Source organism: Eptatretus burgeri, chromosome 6 (genome assembly GCF_056783735.1).
Source record: "Eptatretus burgeri isolate ZD-2024b chromosome 6, Ebu_testis_v1, whole genome shotgun sequence".
Classification (NCBI taxonomy): Eukaryota; Metazoa; Chordata; class Myxini; order Myxiniformes; family Myxinidae; genus Eptatretus; species Eptatretus burgeri.
Window position 1 is genome coordinate 89,758,883 of NC_140966.1, and position 24,472 is coordinate 89,783,354.

The 24,472-nt window shown below is 33.7% G+C and overlaps 1 long non-coding RNA gene across 1 annotated transcript; it reads left to right on the forward strand.

Annotated features, from left to right (window-relative positions):
• The first annotated feature begins 6,852 nt into the window (after nucleotides 1–6,852).
• LOC147025302 (uncharacterized) lies at nucleotides 6,853–8,791 on the forward strand. The gene is made up of 3 exons (XR_015059441.1): nucleotides 6,853–7,442; nucleotides 7,888–8,046; nucleotides 8,344–8,791. It is a non-coding gene; the product is annotated as an uncharacterized LOC147025302 (long non-coding RNA).
• The last annotated feature ends 15,681 nt before the right edge of the window (nucleotides 8,792–24,472 follow it).

Consider the following 24,472-nt stretch of genomic DNA (forward strand, 5'->3'; position numbering starts at 1 on the left):
GTCCTCTTATACATCAGAAGTGAGATCATATCCTCATATACATCACTTGTCTTAATTTTTCATATAAAACTATCTGTATCCATATATAACAATGACACATTATCCTTATACTTTATTACGATAATAATTTACAATCAGTCATACATTAATGACTTTGACAAGTCAAGAATTGATGTTCCTTTATAAATAGGTTTATCCATTTCAATACTCTCTTTTTTTCAAATGAATAGCACAAAAGTTCTCTGAAAACACCTCCGCTCGTTCAAAACTTGGTCTAGTAATTAACTTTGAAGCTTTTTGCAGGATGTAGAAAGTCATGTTTTTTTCGATTTCTAACATTTTCCATAGTCTTTCCAAATACAGCATTACTCATTAATTTATAAAAGTCCTTCTCAAAATCTGTTTTTGCTTCTGTTCTCCTTTTTGTATTAAAATGAATATATTTCCTTAACCAATAACTTTGTTGAAATTTCAAAATTCGATGAATTTTTCTCACTCTCAACCCAGCAGATAAGTAATGTCTCAAGTTCCTTTGATGTAAAACATAACTTTCTTTATCATTTAATGTTGTAAATAGTTTTTCTGGAGATTTACCTTTTATATTGAATGACTTTTGGTAATCACTTAACCATTCTTTTCTTGGACTTTCATCAGGGGCATAAGGTAGGTCTTTATGTTTATTATGAAGTTCTTCTGGATATTTTAATTCATCCTCAAAATAATATCAAACTTCAGCTTCATCCAATTCTTTTTGAGAGGAGATAACAATGTCAAGTAAAACTTTTTCATAATGTTTTTCTTTAACCCATTTAAGTTTTCCATAAGGGAAAGATTGAGACATAGCCCACCCATACAAATTGTTAGCATCATAATACATCAGGTAAGAGTTGTCCTCATTCTTATTATAATCAGGAAGATATTTGTTATTTGCTTTAGCATATCTCTTGGAACATACTTGAGATATTCCTCCTCTTTTAGCCTTCTGGATCATTAAAAGCATATCTATATCACTGATTAATTCCAAATTTGTTTTGTCATTTTTAACATAGAACTCCAAGCCAAGCCCGGGGCTGTGTAATAGTGAACGGGGTCTAAACCATAAGAATTTTTATTTTGACAGACTGTTCTAAAAGTTTCAAACACATCAACCAACTAGAACGGGCACTCAGTAGAGCGCATACCTTCGCCGCCGCAACTTTTTTTCCAGGCACATTTGAAAAACATCATTTTAAAACCTCCATGACGTCACAACCGTCAGTTCGATTGACGTCAAATTTGGTGTGTAACCTCCTTGAAGGCAGTCCAACAAAATGGAATGATAAACACTGAAAAATCAAAAAGTTGAAAAATGACGTCAACTTTTGACGTCATTTTGACGCACTTCCGGGGACGTCACGTCCAATCGGGGACTACCATTCTGAAAGCTTGTAGTTCACTGAATGTTTTGACGTTGGTTTCATGTCAATAGCTCTATTAGATCTGAAGCTATGCCTACAAGTATATTTTGACCTTGAGTGTGACCTTGACCTTGACTACAGAGTTAATTGGCAAAACCTGTACATCAATAAACAGATATTTTGGTACTGATCCTAATGCCTGGATTTGGGAGACTTTGCTTTATAAATTATATAGATATTTGAATGTAAAATATCAGGACATTTTTGCCAAATTGAAAAACGTCATGTTCAAACATCAATGATGTCATAACGGTCAGTCCGATCGAAGTCAAATTTGGTGTGTGACGTCCTTAAGGTAAGTCCTACAAAATGGTATGATCAAAGCTGATGAGATCAAAAATTGAAAATTTTCGTCATCTTGTGACGTCATTTAGACGCACTTCCGATGACGTTACGTCAAATCCGACACGACATATCCTAAAGGTATCTCGTCATGGAACAATATGGCGGTGGTTGCATGTCAATAGCTGTATTATGAAGGAAGTTATGCTCAAAAGAGTTTTTGACCTTTTCATGACCTTGACCTTGATCTTTGACCCGATCACTCCCAAAATCTAATCAAATCGTCCTTGGATACTCTCGAATCATCCCACCAAATTTCATGCAATTCGGTTTAATACTTTCTGAGTTATGCGAATAACAAACAAACACACATATTCACAAATAAATAAATACACAGCGACCAAAACATAACCTTTCGCATAATGCAAAGGTAATAACAATACATCAGTTTTAAGATTCAAATCATGATATTCTCCAAGATTCTTTGTATTAAACTTCTCCCAAACTTTTTAGCTTGTGTATAATCTCGATTGGAAATATGAGTTTTATTTACCTTTCCATAGAAACTTTCCCTTGAAGGAAGTTGTGTTTCTTTAAACTTCTCAAATGAATCCATGGAGTCAAATGGATATATTTCCTTTTGTGAGAAGAGATCAATCTTTTCTTGATTTGAGAAATGCGATTTAAGATTCAGAAAGTTTTTAATATTTGATGATAGTTAGATAATGAACTTGACATAAACTTGTATGTGTCAATAAATCTGATATGGGTTATAGGGGATGTATGAATTGCTTTTTGTGAATGAGATGTATTTTGATCTGTGTTAGGAATGGCAGAAATATCTCCAGATGTTTTTGAAAGTTCATTTATAAATAGATGTGTGTCATACTGAGTGTTGTTGTGAAGAAAGACAGGAATAAAGTTTGGAGGCTTGTAATTAAGATTGCAAGGGAAATGAGCTGGACCTCTATATTTACCAGTAAGATGATAGTAATCCCTAACCTTGACCTCTCCCTCAATTTTCTCCTCACAAATATGACAGATACTGTTCTTTCTAAATTCTTTTTCTCTCCCTTTGTTAATGACATTGGTTTATAGATTTTCACCATTATTTATCTTCGTCTTACACAGTCTTTTTCCAATCGTCTTACAAACTCCTCCGAGGCATCTTCTCCTCTATAAAGTTCTAACTTGTTGTATTCATCACCAACAGATGATTTGATATAATAAGAGAAACCACAAGGAGCATGTTTTTGATATTTATTTGTGTACGATTTATTTGGATTTTGAGAAACAGTATCTTTCTTTTCAAGGATACTTTCAAAATCAGCATATATCACAAACGGATGTTTTATAGGTTTGTTAAAATCTTTGAATGATATTGTTGTGGATCCGGGGTGGCAGGATTCTCGCCCGACTCTTGGTGCCACCCTCGCCTTTGGGGTTTATAACGCCGGACGACTCGGCACAGGCCTCGGGTCACACGTCTTCAATCGCGATACCAACGTAATCCTTGTACCTTACCAGTTGGGGAAATAGAACCCCGGTTACAGACTGCTTGCGTCAGATACTGAGCGTTTTCTGCCAGTCTGTAACCATTTTGGTTGTATATTCCAATCGAATGGATCGTTCCTCCATGCGACACAAATTAATCCATAGCGGCAACTTCATACGAACCAACCAGATTTATTGGGGAACATCGGGGAACACGACACAAGCAAAATTCATGACAATGCTTTTATGAACAATCTTTAACCTGTTCTTTACGAGGGAACTACGGACTACAGGTTTCGAGGGGGTCCCTACCGAGATATGCCTTATACAACACGTGCAGACAAAGACAGACAGACAGACAGACAGACAGCATGCATGCAAGACAGAGTACTTGGTGATGTCTCATGGACGAGAGGAAAGTGTCAAAAAGCACGAATGTCACTCGTAACAAGCGGGTGTCCACGGATTTGAGCCCCCATCTCGAACACGTTGCGAGACTAAATGGAGGCGTCGTACTCTTGCCCCCTTCGCACTGCAGGCGGTCTGCACGCACTCTGACCCCACGTAAGGTCGACGGCACAAGACTGCCAGATCAACGATGGGCCTCAGCCGATCTCTCCCAAGGTCCAGCACACAAATCCAGGCCTGGCCTGTTCACCAGACAAGGCCCAAATTGAGGCGCCGGGCTCCGGCAAGTGGACCGGCAAACTTGTCGAGCCGTTGGTGTGAGCAGGGACCGTCAGAGGCTCCGTCGTCTCCTCTCTTGCCTTCCCAACTCCGTCCGCTCAGTTTCTCTCTCTGTCGAATCACCTTTTCTTTCCTTTTCCACGCTCGCCTCTCAAAGCCAGATGCCGTCTCTCTCACGGCAGAATCATCTCCTCATAAGAGTCGATCGCCGACTCGACGTGCAGGCCACCTCTTTTCCTGCCAAAAATGCAGACTCGACATGCAGGCAGGTTCAGCGTCTCTCCCGGCAGATCCAACACTGTGCCTCCTTCGTTCGCTCGCTCGCTTCGAAAACACGAGCGCGCCTCGAGAGCGACTGTTTCCACACACTGAACCTTTTTACGAAGTTTCGTTTGCTCGCTTCAAAGCCACCCCAAGCACGCCTCAAAAACCCGACTGTTTTCCACAAACTCAACCTATTTTACGAAGCCTTCGTTTCTCTCTCGTTCGCTCCTTCGACACACGAGCACGCCTCTCTCAGCAAAGCCGACAAACTCCTCCCCTTAGCTTCACTTTCTATTTTTGGCCACACCCTCTCAGCCGACTGGGCGGGGCCTATCGTCCGGAGAGGGGAGGAAAAAGAGGGAGCCGTGGCATGCCAACACTGTACGAACAATAAAAACATGCATCCTACACCTCCCGACACACATGTAACGTCCATTTTACCACACAACCTCGCTAAACATGCATTTAATGGGGGATCTGAGCTAATCCGATATTTAGTAGTCCAATAACAATATGTTTGAACAATATGTTTTGATGAACAATATGAACAATATGTTTTGAACATTTCCGTAACAATATGTTTGAACCTGCTTTTGGTAAAGTGATTACGGTTGATTTATGATTACTACAATATTTTGAATGTTGATTTAATCGTTCTTTTGTGTGAAAGGAGTTGAGACATCTCTTACAAGGATATGTTTTACATTTTCTCTTATATAGTTGTGATTTGGTAAATCTTGAGAAATTTTTGATGAAAGCATAATGTGATTTTTCCCTTTGAAGTAAAGTTGAGAAGGTCAATGTGTGTTTCATCATTTTTATAGTTGTTTGAAATTTTTAATATCTGAACTTTGTTTGTATCCATTAATCCATCTTATATATTATTTCTGAGTTTGTGGTTTCGTGTCGCGCTATCTTCGACTTTGTTCTACGCTTGAGTAACGTGATATTTGGCTTTCATTATCTCAAAGACCATATGAGGTGCATGGTACAAAAAAAGTAAATAAAATGGTTCTGAAACAGTGAAATCGTATTCCACTTACTGCATTAAAGTAAAATTACTACTGATACTCCGCATCAGTTCCTTTCTCAAACACACCCACCCCAACATGTCGCGCAGAGCGCGGGTTATGCTAGTATACATTAACAGATAGATTATTCATTTTTTCAAATTTAGGAATATCTCTCAATGACAAAGGAAACTTTAAATCTTTAACATTTAATGTGTTCTTGTATTTCTTATGATGTTCAACCCTTTCAGGATTCCATTGTGGAGGATGTAAGTGAGCAAGAACAGACCATAAAAAACATTTATTATCTTTGTTTTGAATCGTAACAACCACTTTCTTAAGTTTCATCTTTTTTGGTAAATCAATATAAGAAAGAAGAAGCTTGAAGAGGATGTGATTTTAAGATGTGTATATCTAAAAAGATTATTTTTTTTAATAGTAAATCCACTACCTACTACAGTGTTATCAACATCTTGTTCTTGTCTCTGGAGTTCATCGTAAACATCACATCTTACAAAATCTTGAAATGATGAGATGAAGTGAGGGTTTATCCAAATATAGGGAGTAGTTTCATCACCGTCTTACCATATTCAATTTTACTCCCATATAAAACTTAAAAGTTTTCATTTCACTTAATGTGACTTTAATTTAGTTTCAATACTTTGTTTAACCATATCAACAGCTTCCATGATTGAAGATGGTCCAGGATCTTGAAAACGAAACAATCTTATTTTTATATGCCCTTTAAATGCCCCATCAGTGTTTTCTATGGAGCATTTAGCTTCCCTTTCTTCATTGTTCTTGTGTTTGTATGATTGAAGGTGCTTATTATAAAAAAATTTTTTTTAAAGAATATCATTATCACATCTATCACAATGTTTTGTTTCTTGTTCAAGTGGAGATATTTGTCTGAAAAGATTGAATGTGTGTTTGTTGCTTTGAGGATGTTTTTTTTTATAACATTTATATTCATGATGACAAACATCGCAGTACGTTGTATTCAATATACGTATATATATATATATATATATATATATATATATATATATATATATATATATATATATATATATATATATATATATATATATATATATACATACACACACACACACACATACATATATACTAGTAAAAGACAGATAGCATGAATGTATTTTAAACAACATGAGTAGGGTGAATATACTGGTTCTAGCTCACTTTTCCCCATGTAAATGAATGGGGGATTTTCAGCGATTCCCTTTTTTTTTCCCTAAAAATAAACCCCCTTTTTATCCGTTTTTCCCTGCTGTGCAGGGGTTTGGCTTTTTGTGAGGCAATGTTTTATGGTCGGATGCCCTTCCTGGACGCCTCTTACAACACAGGGATATGGTACACCTATTCTAACCGTGGCATACACCGGGACCAGTATACTGGTACTCATTTCGCCGACCTCGGAAGGATGACAGGCTGAGTCAACCCCCTGGTGTTAATTCAGCAGCTGAGCGGGATTCGAACTCGGGACACTGGGATCCCAAGCCGCCACCCTAACCACTAAGCCAACACCAGGCTTTGTATATATATAACCAGGCTATCCCAAGGTATATTTATTTGTCTGCCCTTTAACCTGGAGGTTGATCAGCTCACTCATTGAACCTATAAAGATTTGTTCATTCTCAAATTCCTTCAATAGTTTAATTTTCTTTGCACAATAATCCCCATCTAAAATATTGACAAACAAAACATTTGAATCTTTATATTTTTTAAGATACCCCTTTTGTGCCATTACGAAATGATAAACTTCTCTTAATGATCTCATCTGATCACCGCCCGAGTTGCAAATCATTTTTGTGTATAAACCACGCCATAAAAAAAGTTTTGTTTCAAATGTTTTCAGTTCATGCCGTGAAAATGAGGAAGTGTTTTTTTGACACGGTCGTGCTGTGTGGTTTTAGACAGTCATGCTGTGAAAAAATAGGAACTATTCTGTGAGACAAGGTCTCGTGTTTATATTTTATCTCAGAACACGAACTGAAAACATTTGAATCAAAACCATTTTAAGTATGTTTTGTAAATGATTCATACAATCGCCCAGTTATTTTCCAAGCTGTCATTTCCTGTGGCCGCACCCAATGCTTAGGGAATTTCCTCGTTGTTGCCTTATAAGTGATTCACCAGACAAAGTTTCTGCCAGACGGGATTTTCATTTTTACAACTGAGACATGGATGATCTTTCTTCCGATGAAGGCAAAAGCTTACTACAGAGTTGGTAAGTTTGTTTGGTTTTCTCTTTGAACGATGAAGCAAATGATTATTAATTAAATCATGATAATTCTGATATATATATATATATATATATATATATATATATATATATATATATATATATATATATATGTATATATATATATATATATATATATATATATGTATATATATATATATATATGTATATATATATATATGTATATATATATATATATATGTATATATATATATATATGTATATATATATATATATGTATATATATATATATATATATATATATATATATATATATATATATATATATATATATATATATATATGTATATATATATATATATATATATATATATATATGTATATATATATATATATATATATATATATATATATATATATATATATATATATATATATATATATATTTATTTTTTTTTTTCCCTGACAGGGCATTGGAAGAAATTGAGTTTACGTATCACGACGTGGTTCATGAAATTAATACTCTTATTGAAGAGATCAATGATTTTAGAAGAGAATTGAAAGACATTTTCAATGAGTGGAACGAAGTCTTATCACGTCCTCTGATCTCGAAGGAATTAAACCAATGGTGAGACACGTGAGTGTGTGTCTGTCTTTCTACCTACCTCTCTCTGCTCTTATTGAAGAGATCAATGATTTATAATGACTGGTCTCTGATCTCGAATGAATTAAACCAATGGTGAGACACGTGTGTGTATGTGTGTCTATGTGTGTGTGTGTGTGTGTGTGTGTGTGTGTGTGTGTGTGTGTGTGTGTGTGTGTGTGTGTGTGTGTGTGTGTGTGTGTGTGTGTGTGTGTGTGTGTGTTGCTTTCCCTGTCTGTCTGTCTCTTCATCTATACCCTTGACTTATTATTTTTTTTTCAGCACTATCGCACAACATCAGCTGTTGAAGCAATCTTGTACAACACATGATTTTCTGGAGGTAAATATTTCTGAATTATTATTAATATCACTCTCTCTTTAGAATGTCGTCTAATGTTGGTTGCATCATTAGTTTGAACGCGGTTTTGTCAGTACACTGGAATTAATTTTATTGACCTTGAAAGGATGACAGGCTGAGTCGGCCTCCTGGTGTGTTAATTCAGTGGTCAACGAGGCTTACTCATATTACCATGTAATTATTATCCACTTTTTGTTTCAAAACAGAATATGGTGTCTGAGTTTCGAAATCACAAGACATCTGGAGAAGATTGCTGGGAAAGATTATACATTCTCGCAAATGAATATTTAATATTTTCAATATTAATAAATTATATTTGTTTTGTATACAATTACTTGATTCTGAATTACAAGAAGAGGATCAAAACATGAAGGGAGGGTAGGTGTGCCCCCCCAATGACCCATCACCCCCTCATCCCATTCCTCCTCCCCATGTGTGTGTGTGGGGAAGGGTGGGGGTGGGATGAGGGAGGTGGTGGGTCAAAGGTGGGGGCGCACAGGGGGATGAGGGGTGGGGCTTGTGTGGGCGGGGCTTGTGTGGGCGGGGCTTCGGTGGGGGCTTGTGTGGGTGGGGTGTGTGTGGGAGGGGCTTATGTGGGCGGGGCTTGTGTGGTCGGGATGTGTGTGGGCGGGGTTTATGTGGGTGGAGCTTGTGTGGGAGGGGTTTATGTGGACAGGGTTTATGTGTGTGGAGTTTTTGTGTGGAGCTTGTGTCGACAGGACTTATGTGGGAGGGGTTGATGTGGGCAGGGTTTATGTGGGTAGGGGTTTATGTGGGTGGAGCTTATGTGGGAGGGGCGAATGTGGATGAGGTTTGTGTGGATCAATGGATGGGTGGAGAGATGGGTGGATGGGTGGATGAGTGGAGCTTGTGTGGATGGGTGGATAATTTTTTAATTAAATAAACATGTTGTGTGTGGGGGAACTAATTAACTAATCACTAATTATGTGAATATGGGTGGAGCTTGTGTGTGTGTGGAGCTTGTGTGGAGCTTGTGTGGAGCTTGTGTGGGGTTTGTGTGGGTGGGGCTTGTGTGGGTGGAGTCAAAAAGGGGCGGAGTCAAAAAATTTCAATTTATTGGAGCTTGTGTGGGGTTTGTGTGTGGTGGGGTTTGTGTGGGGTTTGTGTGGGCGGGGCTTGTGTGGGTGGAGTTAAAAAGGGGTGGAGTCAAAAAATTTCAATTTATCTTTGTCTTTTGTAATTCCTGTGAATAAAATGAACCTAAAATCTCTTCCCCTTCCAAATCATGTATCTTATAAGTCCAAGGAACCGTATCTATTACATCAACAATTTTAAAAAGCTCGTTTGTCCATCTTTTCGTATAACCTTTTTCAAAATGAGATTTCCACCGATATATTCTTACGATATCACCAACTTTGAACTTAGGTTTTCTGACATTAATCTCTTTTTCATATTTTAATTTTGTAAATGTTTCTGATGGTTTCATATTTGTTGCCGTGTGAATCGTGTCATTATACTTATCCACAATATCCTGAATAAAAGATGACCATTGTTGTGAACCGAGTTGTGTGAATTTTTTTATATCGTCTCTCTTTTAAGGTACAATTAAAACGTTCAACAACAACTGCCTTCCCTTCATTAAAGGTACTGTATAATGTAATACTGTTATTTTTTAGAAAATTCATAAATGTCTTGTTATAAAACTCTCTACCCTCATCAGTCCACAATTTTTTAGGTTTTCTCTTACTTTTATTAAATATCTGTTGAAAAGCTAACATAAGAGTATTACCTGTTTTGTTTTTTAAAGGGACAACCCACACATATCTACTCCTCAAATCAATAACAGTTAAAGCATACTTGTACCCCTTATCATTATTGAGTTCAATCAAATCAGCAGACCAGATATAATCTACTTCCTTGGAATAAACTTTCCTTCTCTGAAACTTTGTGAATATTGGTTTATGTAATTCATCAGCTAATTGCTCTTCAGTCTTAATGGCATCATTAGAGCTTACAAGTTTTTTGAATTTCCAAGTCCAAGTTTCAATTTAGCACTGATCATCTTCTTCACAATGAACCGATCAACTTTTTCTCTCAAGGTTGGATTTTGTATCAGAGACAAATTATACAACATTTCTCTATCGGCTTCATGCTTTTCTTCCAACGTTGTGGTATTCCCATAATCAATATCGTGTCTCATGCACACTTCATCAACTCTATTGATAGGCTGACTCCAGGATTTAGGATTGTCTGCCTCATCTAATCTTTTATCCAAGTTTGTGCCTGGACCACAGAAAGAATACCCTGGAAGATGTAATTCCCTGGTATTCCAGTAGTTGTAAATTTACTTCCTGATAAAAACTTTTGTATATCTCCTCCGAGTTTGTGTTTGGAGATAAATTGATTTTTTTTGAACCACACACCGAACATATACCTTTTTGGATAACCCTGTTATTTTTACTTTTAATATATGAAATATTTTTAGTATTAGTTTTCTTTTTACATTTGAGACAATAACTCATTTATTTATGTGAAAAAGTCCTGCAGAGTGCAAAAACCTTTTTAGTTTCCAACATGCACATTTGAATCTTAATTTTTAAAACATAAAGAATCCTAAGAAATGCCTTCACTCTCTCCTCCATTTATTTAAGAAAAAACTTGAATTAAAATGAATAGCTTGACGATGTCAATAGTCTTGAAGAAAATATTGCAAATAGACTTGTCAATTCTTTGTTTTCCTCCTCGGTGGGTTGAGTTATTTTCTGGAATACCACCAATCTTTTTTGAATCTCACTGGTTTCCATATTTTGATATTTATTTTGTCTCGCTCTTTCCTCCCTCTCCTCCCTCTCTCTCTTCTCTTTTTCCTCCTTCTCTTTCTTCTCCCTCTCCTCCCTCTCTCTCTTCTCTTTTTCCTCCTTCTCTTTCTTCTCCCTCTCCTCCTTCTCTCTCTTCTCTCTTTCCTCCTTCTCTTTCTTCTCCCTCTCCTCCTTCTCTCTCTTCTCATCCTCCTCTTCCCTCTCTTCTTCAACTCCTTCCTCATCCCTTACTATCCTTGAATCGTTTACACCCCATAGAATATTATACATATATTCATCAGGATTTCTTGTTATTCCTGCATCGAAAATAATTTTTTTTACAACAGGAATCCAATAAAATTTCTTTTGAATTTCTAAAAGAGCCTTACCTTTTCTTAACTTTATAATTTTTTCATTATTTAACATTCTAATTAAATCTAAAGTTGTCGGTTTATCAACATCAGCATAATGCCAATCTTTTATTGAAAATACCTCATTCTTATGTTGTAGAACATATTTATTAAAATACCGAATACCCTTTTCTTGAAGGTATGCTTGGACACAGAAATGATAATTTTCTTGAAGCCTTCTTGCTGTCATTTATGTATTAGAAATATATGTTAGAATAATATTATGGCACGAAACACCTCCCCATCTTCCCATAGTTAAATCATTTTGTATTTCCTTACTTATTATATATAATCCTGTTTTTTCTGTTTTCATGAGATAAACAAGGGCAAAACCATTATTATATTTACCCTTATTAAATTCTTTTATTTGTTGTTTACTAATCGTGGACCCACAAAACTCATTCTCGATACCAAATGGATAATATTCTTCCTTACGAGACTGATTTAATTGTTCCAGGTCTTCGAGGTTAATTTTAAATGACCAATTATACCCTAAATCATTCATATCATACCCCCATTGTTCTATTCTCATACAAACGATACGCCCTTCTTTATAAAAATTTATTTTAATTCGAACTGTGAATTCTGTATGACCTGGAGATAATATCAACACTTCTATATCTTTGGAATACACAGCCGTTTTATTTAAGGATATATATTGTGATAAATCGCTTAATCTCACCAAGTCATTCGCGTCAGTCGGGCTTGGATAATTTTTTAATTTAAAAGCATTTTTCATGTTAATATTTTTGGTTATATTATATTTATGTCGTTCAGCCTGTGCCTTTGTGTAATAATTTGATAAATCAATATCCAGTTCTTGAGATACACCAAAGATAGAACCATCTTTACCAACATAAGTCATTTATATTAGATTAAAAATAATATCATAAAATTTTTTATTTTTGTTGAGTTGAAATAACACATATAGACATAATTGACCACAACACTTGGAATTTAATTCTTGGACTTGAAATGTTTGATAAACACCATTCTGTAAGAATTTTATAACTTCAACAGGTGGTGGAAGGCCAAAACTATCAAAATAATATTTGTCTTGACTATTAAAAATACAAACCCAATGAGAACCGTTCCCATTATTATCTTCTAAGTTCATAATAACATTCTTTGTATGTTTCGGCACATTTGTTAATTCATCTCTCATACAAATAACCACATTATGAATTTTTAATTTCTTACAATATTTGACAAGTTGTAAATTTGATGTTGTATTCTTTCCAAATTTTTCCAACCACTCATCAATGCTCATTTATTTATTAGAAAGATATAATCCATTACCTCTTTTCGTTAATTTTACACCTGCTTGTGCAATAGAAGAAAGCATATCTCCAACAAACAATCTCGCTTTATCAGGCAGACCTTCAAGTTTTTCAGCAAAATCTACAATTACGCCACTTCCACTAATTTGTTTCTCCAACTCTTTGTTATGTCTTTCCAATTCTTTTTGAGCCTGGAGTTGAGCCTTCCTTTCGTTGGCAGTTTTCACCGCTGTTGAAATACCACCCGTCAATGCTCCAACCGCACTTAAACCAGCAAATAAAGGAATTAGAAATGGGAGAAATCCTCCACTCGTCTCTCTTATTGAATATTTTTTCAACATTGGTTTTGTCATTTTAATTTTAAGTGAGCCAGTGTCATTCAAGATTTTAACCTGTTCTCTTGTGAGCAAAACATCAATTCTTACTGCTCCTTTTCTCTGAATTGTATTAACGTTAATCGTACAAGGCTTTTGATTTTGAACACAAGATGATAGTTTATGAAGATTGATTTGATTAACATATACCCCAGTTGGTACTTTGCCACTCATTTATTTAACAAAAAATTATGTGAGACTAATCATCACACCATTATCTGTATTAATCTGCAATTCTGTTTCTTCCAAAAGCAAACAATATGTATCAACTTCTTCACTCTCTCCTCTTTCAATGTATGGGGAAGTATCCACTCGATTGGACTTTATAGTTTCCTTTTGCGCGCTCAGGTCAAACGCATAGATTGTATACAAACTTTTAAATGCTGTCATATCCAAAATAGGTTCTTTATTTCCATTACTTTCACACACCTTTTGGTAAGACTTGTATGCTTCAGCAAAATCATTTTTTTCCCAATTAATTTCCAATCTATCTCGTGGATAAAATGTTCCATCTAGAGAAACGCGAAGTTGTTTCACCTTAGCATTATCACTCAATGCATTATTCTTATCAGTCGCAGTATCACCATCTGGCTTTTTAAAAATGATTCACAGATATCGTGGCTTTCCTTCCAGAACACCCAAATTCCACGTGTAAGTAGTTTGATTGAGTTTAACGTGTTGACATCTTCTTTTGAGGTATGATACACTGAGTGGTTTCTTTGAGTTAAGTCTTCGATTCAACATCTCTTCTGTTTTAAGATTAGGAGTATATTCACTGATATACCAACTCATCTCCTCAATTACAAATTTATTCTGTTCACCAAAAGCACTAGCAACACCAAAAAGCAATCGATTTTCATGATCATTCCTTTGTAGTTGAAATCTAATTTTAAGACCATACAGAACTTTATCATGATCACAAAATCCAAATATACCTTTAAGAGGAACCGCCACAGAAAAACTATTTTCTGCTTTTGTATCATCATTATACGCTCCTTTCCTTTGAATATATCCAGGGTCTGTGTTTGTTCCCGTTGACATATCAGGAATAAAACCTTCGACAGACCCCTTTCCCATTCTATCACTGAATGTATAGAGTGTAAATTTTATCATTTCAGATACAGCAGAGACATAATCAACCGCTTCAACTTCTTGTGTTCCAATATACAAACGCACACTATCAAACATTTTCCAGAAGAAATCATTTACAAGTGTAGCGTTTGTGTTATTCCCAGCTTTAGTGAATTTAAATTTACACAACAAGAAACTTTCGGAGAGATTCAAATAGGTTTGTTGATTATTTATTTCAAAACTTTTTGTACCATTCGTATTCCAGTCTGTTCCAGTTATTGCATTTACCTTGAAGTAATCTTCTTTTTTAGTGGAGTTTGAGATAATAATAGTATCATCCAAATCATAGATACTATCAATTGCTTCCATACTTGTATTTATTTCGGAAAAAAGATGTTAAAACTTTTGAAACCCTGATCCAAGTATTTGAATTATTTTCTGTCGTTCTTGGGGGGACAACTGAGTTTTGCCTTTCTTAATTTCTTTTATTGCTTGTAATTTATGAGATTCCTTCTGAGCATCTTTTATACTCTTTACAGCACCTGCTACATTTCCCACAGCAGAAGCAGTTGAACCAATTAGATCTTTATGTTTAAGAATAGTTGAACAAATACCCATGAGAGTATCAATTATCCCATCTCCTCTAAATTGATGTCCAACACCCCTTTGTCTCTTAGGTTTATAGTATCCTCTACCAAGATACATACCTTCACCCTTGTAGTATGGGGAAAGGAACATCCCATCCCCTGTAATTATTTTATATTTTCCCAACGCGTGTTTCCTCACAATAACCATCGTATTTATTTATTTGAAAACTTCACGTCGGTGAATTCTGAAAGATATAACTTCTCCAATAAAAGAAATCATACGATTATCTTGGTCGGTTATCCTAAAATTTACTCTGTGTATGGTTTTTCCTGACACAGGTAGATAAACCAAATTTTTGGGTTCCATATTGAATTTATAACCAATTGGGGTTGAGTATGCGCTGAATGAAAATATTGTATTTGTTTTTTTTCCATCATTATAAGCACCATCAATCAAATCACAGTGAATTAACACCGAATTTATTCCTGAGGGTATTTGAATGACATTATCACTGTAAAACGTCCCATTAGTTTCAATCTTTTTTGAGGAGAAACCCAATAACTCTCGAAATGAATTATCAATTGTGAAATCAACCTTGTAGTTATTTTTAACTTTAATCGTTGATTTTGAAGTATGTTTTTGAATGTTTATAACAATATTTTTTGGTTCATCACCCTGTTCTTTCATAAGACGAGAAATTTCGGAAGATATTTGAGAAATCTCATATGCTCCGGGTGAGACTGTTATCGTTTTGTATCCACTTCCGGGATTATAACTAAACTTGTCATTTTTATCAGTTATATTAAATAAGGTATTATAAGTTTCCATGGACAATAAAGATGCCTCATATTCTTTTGTTGTGTCAAGTTGTAGTGGGTATGGGAATGAAGATGTGTGGTCGCTTGTTGTGAAATTGAAACTAAGGATTGTGCTTCCCATCTTATTTAATATGAGATAAAATGTCTTTATATTGAGATTTATTAATTATTTTCATGTTCATCAACTGGTCTAAAATGGCTGATGCTTCATTAAAACAATTGTTATTTCCAGCCTTCTTACTGCCTAACAACAACAACAGTCTATTAACTAATTGCGATGGGTCATTTGGAAGAAAACTAACACCTGAACCAAGGATACTTAAAGCCTGAATAATGTGTTTCTCCTTCTCATTCTTCCTACTTTTACCAGAAAGAATAACCTTATAATTTAGAGTGTTCAGCAGATCAATATATACTCTATCATCATTATTTTTCATATCCAATGGTTTATCAATATACTTTGATTCATCCCTCACAGTTGAACCTTGTCTTCCATCTTTTGTGAGAAGAAACATTAATCTCGGAGTTAGTTTAACAGGGGGTTGAGCAGAAACCAAGAACCTTAATTCATCATTAAATATCAATACCTTTTCTTGAACAAGATGAAATATTGCTGGTTGTTCTGTTGGAATGAGTCCTGCTTTGGTTTTTGAATCCGCTGAATATTCATCGTTTTGAACAGCATTCACAATATAATCAGGGGGTTGATTAATCTCTTCCAGTTGTTGAAATAATTCTTCATCATGATATTCTAATTCTCCAATATGCTCTAATTCTTCCTCCGTCATTTGACTGAAATCTTTTAACATTTGTAGCTTTCTGGGAGTATATTCTACTGTGGGAACTGTGGAAACATCTTTCATTTTTTCTTGGGAAGTTTTTAAAAGTGGTTTAAAAAATTTCTCTTGTTTTCTTTCAAATGCTTCTTCGCCTGTTAGTTTCTGTCTGCGTTTCTTCTTTATGTCTTCCTGTTGTTTTACAACTTTTGAAACCAACTCTTGATGTTCCTTTAATCTTCTTGCTCTTTCTTGTACATCCATTTATTTATTGTAAAATATCATTTAATGAATTGTAAAGATCAACAGGGAAATTTTCCTTTTCTTCATCATTCAAGTAGATGTGTTCAAATAAATCCTTTTCTTTAAATATTTCATCAAATTCTTTATTAACATTAATGCGAGTTGTAATTTCTTCTTCACTAATACTTGCATCTCTGCTTTTCATACGTTTGCGTTGAGTTTCTTCATCAACATCAAAACCGAATGATAAAATCTTCACTCCACTCAGATGTTTAATAATTTGTCTCATTCCTTCTGGATTAGTTTCTAATATCCCAACACCACCAGATTTTAGTTTCCTTAACTCACTCTTACAATGTGAATATTTTGTTGTACCAAGAGAAACCTCCTCAAACATTTGACCTTCATTCCTCAATCGCATATGTTCCTCCACTGAAATATAGTGATAATCTTCACCTTTTACTTCTCCAGGTCTTATTGCTCTAGTTGTTGTTGATACAATGCGTATCACGGGGTGTTCTTTAAGTAAATTTACAATATTCTCATTTGTACTACACAAGAACCTTGATTTATGAAAGTTTTTTCCAGAAGCAGATTTACCCACAAGATTTATAATAATAGTTGTCATTTATATATGTAATTGTTTATAAAACAAAAAATATATCCCTTAATATCTCATCTTGTTTCACAACAATATATTTATATTTTTCAGTCGTGTGCTTCATGTAATCCTCAAATTTCTTTTTACTACATAATGTAGAACAATTATCTCTCCAAAAATTATTGATATCTATTGAATTTAACTTGAATAAAATAAAAGTATTAGCATTGTTTCTGATGGAACGACGAGGAAGTTGAAAGTACGATTGACTAAGATAAATACAATTACAAGAAGAATGTCTCCCTCTTGTGTAGTAGCTGTCCATTACCGTTTGGTTTCTCTCATTAACACAATCATCAAAGATAACGAGGTTCTTTTTTGATTTATCCAAATCTTGGGGAGACGGTATATCATCCGTATTATCACTAAGAATACAAGTTATAGGATTTGATTTCTTTTTACATCTCTGTGTATCACAAAATAGTTGAATTATATCTTCAATGTTATAATCATTTAGGTTTTTTTGGCGTTTAAATAAACCGATTATATCTTCTTTTTGAAGACCAGCATTAAAACCTTGTGAGAGTAGTTGATACTCTGGTTGAAAACTCATCTTTGTGAAAATTATTAAATTATCATAATCTAAAAAGTTGGGAGTGAGGAGCATTTTTAAAAGTAAGCAGGTTTTTCCACATCCACTTGAACCAACTATGAGACATCTTAATGAATTTGGGAGATTTTTATGGTTGTTAAATTTTATCTTATTTTCCCAAATAGGTAAAAAATCATTCATTTATATATTTGAAAAACAGGTTATTTAATTTATTATTGGCTTTTTTAGAAACTCTATATTTTATCCTAAGTTCAGGTTTAATTTCAAGATAATCCATTATTTTATTTATACAATATCTTGTGTTGATATTTCCCTGAAAATTACATCCATGAATAATATACAACAACAATCCTTTGAACATTTCTCTTATACGTTCAGTTTCTTCCCTTGTAAGGAAAGGTGTGTTATCACCCTCATACTTTACATTCATTTCTCTAATCAATCTTGTAAAGTAATTCATTTTTGGTGTAAATCTAAAAGAATTATTTTCCTTTTTATATTTTTTATTATCATTAATTAGAAGATAATCACAGAATATACATTGTTTATAGGCTTTTGACCCTGTGTTTAATCCCCGTCTTTCACACGCAGGACAATTCTCAAATTTGTCATATGGAGAATCAGGAAAGTCTAGCATATTTATAAAGTAAAACTTTACTTAAACTGAAATTCATCTATACTTTCAGTTGTATATTACCATCGATATCGATATACTTTTTTTCATTATCAGATTCAACGACAACATTTTTTATATTAAAGGTAATTTTAAAATGATCGTTAATTACTATTGAACGAAATGTCATTTCACCTGATATATTAACATCCTTTATTTCATCAGGACTTACATCTTTAGGGTTGTTGAAAAAAATACAAATTTCTCCTTGCATATTACAGATGGTCTTATCTTTTCTTTCTAAAGCTTCATCCATAAGGTTTTTGTTTTTTGATACTTTTTCTTGTTTCATTGCTTTTTCTAGTTTTGAATATATTACTAGAAGGAGAGGAGAAACTTTTGTTAGAGATACTTTAATTGATGTTCTACCAGGTATACTAAAAGCCCTTCCACTGAAGGAAATTGAAGAACTCATATTATTTACCATAATAGTTTTTATCCAATAGTTGTTATATTTATCTTTGTTCAATTTTACATCCTTGACATATTTCTCAGTATCTTTAACAAATGAAGAGATTGATTGAAACTTGTCTTTTGTGTCTTGAAACATTGTATTTATTAAGTGAAAAAGTTGGAGGATAAAATGGTTTTAAGCACAGATTCACCTGTAAAACAAACGAAATTTTCATCAAGAAAATTTTAGTTTAAGCAAAGATTTATTATATAAATATGGTGAATACAACATACTGCGATGTTTGTAATCACGAATATAAACATTATAGAAAACACCTCCGAACCAACAAACACACATTTAATCTGTTTCATAAAATATCTCCTCTTGAATTGGAAAGAAAACATTGTGATATCTGTTCAAAGGATGTTTTGAAGAGTAGTTATAATAAACATCTTCAATCACAAAAACACAAGAAAAATGAGTTTAAAGTAAAGGGAGACTATTATATTGAAAACACTGATGGGGCATTTAAAGGGCATATAAAAATAAGGATTTTTCAATTTGGAGAACCCGGTCCATCATCAATAGCTGAATCAATTGAAATAGTGAAACCCAATGTTGAAAAATTTATTAAAAAGACATTAAAAGAAATGAAAACTTTAAAGTTTTATATGGGAGTGAAAATGAATATGAAAAGACAAGATGAAGAACAAACTCCTTATATGAGAACAGATCTTCATTTTATAACATCATTTCAAGATTTTTTGAATAGTGGGGTTTATGAAGAACTATCAAGACAAGAGGAGGATGTTGATAATACAGTGGAAGGAAGTGGATTCAATATTAAAAAAATCATCTTTTTCGATATACACATTCTAAAATCAAACCCTCTTAAAGCTTCTTCTTATATTGAATTACCAAAAGAAATAAAACTAAAGAAGGCAGTTGTTAATATTAAGAACAATGATAATAAATGTTTTCTCTGGTCTGTTCTTGCTCACTTACATCCACCAAAATGTAATTCAGAAAGAGTAAAACAATATATGAAATATGAGAATACCTTGGACATTAAAGATTTTAAATTCCCAATGCCACTAACAGATATTCCTAAATTTGAGAAAAAGAATAATCTTTCTATTAATGTATATGGATTAACGGATACAAACAAAGTTCAAATATTAAAAATTTCAAACAACTATAAAAATGAAGAAACACACATTGATCTTTTATATTTTAGTGTTGGAAAGAATTCACATTACACATACATCAATAATTTATCAAGATTAATCTCTTCTCAGGTATTCAGAACAGCAAACAAAATATATCCTTGTAAGCGATGTCTTAATTCATTTCATACAAAAGAACGATTAGAACAACATTCAAAATATTGTAGTAATCATAAATCAGCTGTAATTACAATGCCTAAACCTGGTGAAAAGATTTCTTTTGAAGATTATAATAAATCTATCATGCACCCATTTGTGATATACGCTGATTTTGAGTGTATCCTTAAAAAGATTAATACTGCTTCTCCTAATCCAAAAGAATCATATACAAATAAATATCAAAAACATATTCCTTGTGGTTTCTGTTATTATATCAAATCATCTGTTGGAGAAAAGTATAACAAACTTGAACATTATCGTGGAAAAAAAGCTTCACAAGAGTTTGTGAAACGATTAGAAAAGGATTGTATAAGACTCACTAAATTAATGAAAGAAACAAATGAACCGATGAAATTAACCAAAGAAGAAAAATTAGAATTTAGAAAGAACAATATCTGTCATATTTGTGAGGGGAAATTAAGGAGTCTAAAGTTAGGGATCATTGTCATCTTACTGGTAAATATAGAGGTCCCGCTCATTCCTGTTGTAATCTTAATTATAAATTACCTTCTTTTATTCCAGTCTTTCTTCACAACAGCGCCAACTATGATACACATCTATTTATAAATGAACTTTCAAAAACACCAGGGAATATTTCTGCCATAACAAACACAAGTCAAAAGTATATTTCATTTACAAAAATGATATTCACAAAACCTATAACTCGTATTCGGTTTCTTGAGTCTTACAAGTTTATGGGAACACCACTAGCCTACCTCGCATCAAATCTAAGCTCCACGGACTCTTTTCCAAATCTTAATTCATTCTTTCCAAAAGAGGAAATTCTCACTAAAGAGGAAATTCAGATTAAAGAGAGAATTCAAAGTAAAGAGGAAACTCTAATTAATGAAGAAATTCTAACTGAAGATGAAATTCTAATTATAAAGAAAATTCGAACAATGAATGAAATTCTAACTAAAGAGGAAATTCTGATTAAAGATGAAATTCTGATTAAAGAAGGAATTCTTACGAGAGAGGAAATTCAAACAAGGAATGAAATTCAAAGTAAAGAGAAAATTCTTACAAGTAAGGGAATTTATCCTTATGATTATATGGATTCATTTATGAGATTTAAAGAAACACAACTTCCATCAAAAGAAAGTTTCTATAATAACCTTTATGAAGAAGAGATAAGTGATAAGGAATATAAACACGCACAAGAAATATGGAAATTATTTAAGATAAAGAACCTTGGAGAATATCACGATTTATATCTAAAAACAAATGTTTTATTGTTAGCTGATGTGTTTGAAGCTTTGAGATCACTCTGTCATAATAAAAATTGTTATGGGTTAGATCCTGCCCACTATTTCACAGCTCCTGGTTTAGCTTGGAGTGCAATGTTGAAAATGACAAAACAAGATATAGATTTAATCAGTGATGTTGATATGCTTTTGATGATTGAGAAGTCCAAGAGAGGTGGAATATCACAAGTATGTTCAAAAAGATATGCTAAAGCAAGTAATAAATATCTTCCAAATTATGATAGTGAAAAAGATAGTAATTATTTGATGTATTTTGATGCTAATAATTTGTATGGATGGGCAATGTCTCAATCTCTGCCTTATGGTAAATTAGAGTGGGTGGAAGAAAAGGATTATGAAAAGGCTTTGATGAATATTGTTATTTCTTCTCAAGAGGAATTGAATGACGAAGAAGAAGGTTATTATTTTGAAGTTGATTTGAGGTACCCGAGTGATCTTCATAATAAGCATAAAGATCTTCCTTTTGCATGTGAGAAAGAAACCCCAAAGAAAGAATGGTTAAGTGATTATCATAAAAGTTTTAATATTAAAGGTAAATCACCAGAAAAGTTTTTAACAACATTCTATGATAAAGAGGGATATGTTTTGCATCAGAGAAGCTTAAAACAGTTTTTGAGAGAAGGATTGAGAGTAGCTAAAATTCATAGAGTTTTAAAATTTAAACAAAGTCCTTGGGTGAAAAAGTATATTCAATTCAATACAGATATGAGAGCAAATACAAAAGTAAAATTTGAAGGGGACTTTTATAAATTAATGAATAATGCTGTATTTGGAAAGACTATGGAAAATGTTAGAAACAGGCAAAACATTAGATTCGCAACATCTTGGAAAGAAGCTTCGAGATTGATAAATAAACCAAGTTTTGAGAGAGAAGAGGTTTTTTCAGAGAACTTTTCTGCAATTCATATGAAAAAGGAAAGTATTGTAATGGATAAACCAATTTATATTGGAACAGCAGTTCTTGATTTATCAAAGATATTGATGTATGATTATTTGTATAATGACTTAAAGAAAGAGTATGGTGAAAATGTTTCATTGTTGTATATGGACACTGATAGTTTTATCCTAGATATAAAAACTGATGATGTTTATGAAGATATGAAGAAAAATATTGGAGTATATGATACAAGTAATTTCAGCAAGAAGAGTGAGTTATTTTCCAAAAAGAATGAAAAGGTGATTGGTAAGTTTAAGGATGAGTTGGGTGGAAAAGTAATGAGTGAGTTTATTGGATTGAGAGCAAAGGCATATGCTTATAAGTATGGTGATCAGATTGATAAGAGGTTAAAGGGAATAAAGAAATATGTAATAAAGAAATCAATAACTTTTAGAAATTATTATAATTGTTTGATGAATAAGAAAGAAGAATACAGGAAAATGAATGCAATAAGAAGTTATAAACATAACATATATAGTGAAGAAGTAAATAAAAAGGCATTAGTAGCCTTTGATGATAAGAGATTTATTTTAGATAATGGAATAGATTGTGTTCCATATGGATATTGTATGATAGAGTGTATAAAATAGATTGCGTTTTAACGATGGGAAGATGGGTTAGGGTTTTTTAAGGGCTACACTTGTGGTTTTTTCACAATATATAAATGGTTAAACCAAGTATTAATCAAACTAAAGAGTGGAGAAAATCTCAGTCTTGGTATATAAATGGAAAACATAATGAATGTGAAAAATATCAAATAAGTCTTATTGAAAAAATAACTAAAACAAAGGTAAATAAAACAAATAAGCGAATCAATTTAAAAAGTAGTAAGTTAGAGGATGTAAAGAAAAAAATGAATATCCTTGAATGGACTGAAAACTTTGATGGTTATCAATTGAACAATGAAAAACAATTTACTATAATCTCAAAATGATATGTGGCTCAGGAGGTGGTCAAACAAGCGCATTAAGAGAAGTTTATCATTTCGTAATGGCACAAAAGGGGTATCTTAAAAAATATAAAGATTCAAATGTTTTGTTTGTCAATATTTTAGATGGGGATTATTGTGCAAAGAAAATTAAACTATTGAAGGAATTTGAGAATGAACAAATCTTTATAGGTTCAATGAGTGAGCTGATCAACCTCCAGGTTAAAGGGGAGACAAATAAATATACCTTGGGATAGCCTGGTTATATATATACAAAGCCTGGTGTTGGCTTAGTGGTTAGGGTGGCGGCTTGGGATCCCAGTGTCCCGAGTTCGAATCCCGCTCAGCTGCTGAATTAACACCAGGGGGTTGACTCAGCCTGTCATCCTTCCGAGGTCGGCGAAATGAGTACCAGTATACTGGTCCCGGTGTATGCCCCAGTTAGAATAGGTGTACCATATCCCTGTGTTGTAAGAGGCGTCCAGGAAGGGCATCCGACCATAAAACATTGCCTCACAAAAAGCCAAACCCTTGCACAGCAGGGAAAAACGGATAAAAAGGGGGTTTATTTTTAGGGAAAAAAAAAGGGAATCGCTGAAAATCCCCCATTCATTTACATGGGGAAAAGTGAGCTAGAACCAGTATATTCACCCTACTAACATGTTATATCATTTTTATCCATTGATTATCATTAAGGTTTTCCCCTTTGACTGTCCCGCAGTAGCTCCACTTCGATGACATTACCACGTAGTGAAGTGATCACACAACGTGTACCATTCGTGAGTTCCAGAGGATGCATAGAGCGCATTAAAATTACAGGGCACCCTACTTTAAAGTGATCCAAAAGGCCGGATCAGTTTCGTGTACATATTCATATCTTGTATATTTTAGCTGGCCGGATCAGTTTCGTCTACATATTCATATCTTGTAGATTTTAG